The following is a 2,692-nucleotide window of genomic DNA, read 5'->3' as shown; positions in this document are numbered from 1 at the left end:
TGAATGCCGTGATATCATGCGAGTCAATTTTAACTCGTAATATAACAAAATAAATAAGAATTATGTATTGTATGCTTGTATCTTTTTAAGGTGTTTTAATCACATTAACATAATTGGAGGACCTTAGGTACAAGAAAGAAGAAACACAAAGGGCACTTAAATACCCTATTGTTTATGCTTAAATATTTTAAGTTGTAAAAAATAATATTTTAATATCATAAGTTATAAAAAAATAATTTTTTAATATTCTAAGTTATAAAAAAATTGCACGTCAGTACCTTTTGATAGTTGCACGTGAGAATATTTCTAAGAATATTTTTTTCGTAATTAGCACATTTACATGACATTTTTTAATTGTATTGATCCAATTTATTATCATATTTGTTACTATACCTATCTTTTTTATTAATTTCTATGTGGGTTATCTTCGTCATAATAGGGTATTTATATTCTACATAGCCCTACATTTACGCAAAATGCCATCCACCATAGAATAATGCGAACCAACGGCCACCTTACATAACGGGTGACGGATCCAAACCGTTCATTTCAAAATGGACAGCATCTAACGAGCACTCAAACATCCATTTCAAACGGATGGCTGAGATTAACAGAAGATCTAAATTCAAATCTTTTCTTCACTTTTTTTTAATCAAATAGAAGGGTCCCATCAGTTTCAGCATATCTCTCCTCCCTCTCTGTATCTCTCTCTTAAAAGTTCCCATTTCTCTCTCTAAGATCTTCGTCGAGCTGAGTTTTCCACGAATCAGGTGCGATTTTTTGTCAAATTGAGCTTCTTTCTTGGTGAATTCGGTGTTTAGGAATTTCTCATTTGCATGATTTCTTGCTTTCTAGGGTTTTTCTTGTCAGTTTCAGCTTCGTCTAGGGTTTTAGGGCTGTTCCTGGTGAATTTGCTTCGATCTACGGAGGTTTTAAACAAATTATCATTTTTATGCTCGAATTTTGATGAATCGACCTTATATTTATCTTGGATTAGCTATAATTAATCAACTGAATTGGTGTTATTAATGTTTGCCTATTTTTTCTACGCCTATTTTTTTCTACAACACAGTGTAATACATTCCATTTATTTTCTGTATATAGCTCTGGTTTAAGTTTAGGAAAGTTAATATTTTGACTGAGGCTTTGCACCGGACTTGTGTTCTAATAAAGTTTTTTTTTAAAACTATTTCTCTATAATTTCTTTACTGTGTAACTTTGAAGTTAATGCTCAGTTATGAGGAGTCTAGAATTTCTGATATATCCTCCATTTTCCATTTAAAAGGATTATAACAAAAAATGGAAACGATACGAGTAAAAACAAATAACTATACACATCACCATGGTAAAATTAGCATCTTATGTTAAATTACAATGATCCGCATAGATGGCTCACCTCCTTAAGTTTGAGGGGATTTTACTTCGAAATTTGGAATATTGACGAATTATTGGCTACTAAAGTGATGCCTCTAGTTGGGGCGTATCATAATCACTCCTGTAGAAATTAGGAAGTTCTAGGTGGGTTAAATTTCACAAGCAAGAAGGGGCTTTAGAGTTTTGTCAGAAAGATGAATTTGCAGGCATATATAGAGAGATGGGGATGCCACAATAGAAATCAATCCATCGATGAAAGTCTCTGGATATTGAAGACATCTAACTGGAAGTTTTCAGTCCTGTCCAGTTTATGAGGGTAAAAACCCATAGGTCATCAAGTGAGAGAAAAGATGATGGTCAAGGACTCAAGAGTATCCACATTCGGAAGGTGCCTCGCAGGCAGGGGATCTCTAGTATGCAGCAAATGATATAGATCACAATCATTACTGATGATCTAGAATTTTATTAGAATATTATTATTTATCAGGAAGGCGTCTGCAAATCAAGACAGGGAATTGTCTACTTTTTACACCTCCATAGATCAATGCCAACGAGGGAAAATGAAAGTTTGTTTATGGGAAAACACACAGGAAGCAATGACAGTGTGAAACTTCCTAAACTTCTCTAATAAACTAACTACTCTAATACCCCCTCAAGTTGGTACATATATCAATCATCACTACCTTGTCACATAAAAGTAAAAAGCTTTCTGTAGCTAATGTTTGTAGAAGGTAACACCAATGAGTATTTTAAAAAAATTGACAATCTTCTTAGTTTGCCATACCATGAATATAGTGATAATGAATCTCAATATGTTTGCTTCTCTCATTAAAGCCCAGCTTTTTGCGATAGATATTGTAACTTGATTGTCACATTGCATCTATATTGAGATAGCAATATACATCATCTCCCAAGCTATATGATTCATATCATGATATTCATCTACAATAATAGACTTTTGCATTCACAACAGAGTTTGAGGGTGTGGCTTGGGTTTGAAGAGAGGGGAAGGGAGGAGGGAAGGTAGGAGAGGAAAGATAAGAGAGAGGGCGGGGTTTGGGTGGAGAGATTCTTTGGAGAGTAGGTTTAGGGTTCTGGTTATAGAACAATAGCATGCTCTATAGTCTATACTCTATACTATATATTGTAAATTGATCCCAATGAGAGATAGCCAGGTTTTATTTGTAGGAAAACAAATAAGACAAAATTACATAGTTTTCCAATGTGGGTTTAAAATAAACTTCTCTAGTTCACTAACTACTGTAATAGTTTTTAACTTGAACATAAGCTGCTAAGCATTCTTCATAGACTGCCAGAT

At 33.8% G+C, this 2,692-nt stretch overlaps 1 protein-coding gene across 2 annotated transcripts in view; it reads left to right on the top strand.

The window, feature by feature from the left end:
• LOC109848508 (65-kDa microtubule-associated protein 3) overlaps nt 665-2,692 on the top strand; it is a 10,623-nt gene continuing 8,595 nt past the window's right edge. The window contains exons 1-2 of one of the 2 annotated variants that reach the window (XM_020418027.1): nt 681-770; nt 856-929. The gene's annotated coding sequence lies outside the window, so the exon portion shown is untranslated. Of the gene's footprint in view, nt 771-855; nt 930-2,692 lie in introns of both variants that reach the window. The other variant, XM_020418026.1, reaches the window with a different exon arrangement.

Source organism: Asparagus officinalis, chromosome 7 (assembly GCF_001876935.1).
Source record: "Asparagus officinalis chromosome 7, Aspof.V1, whole genome shotgun sequence".
Taxonomy (NCBI): domain Eukaryota; kingdom Viridiplantae; phylum Streptophyta; class Magnoliopsida; order Asparagales; family Asparagaceae; genus Asparagus; species Asparagus officinalis.
Note: the sequence above shows the minus strand (reverse complement) of the source record. Positions and strands in the feature narration are given on the sequence as shown.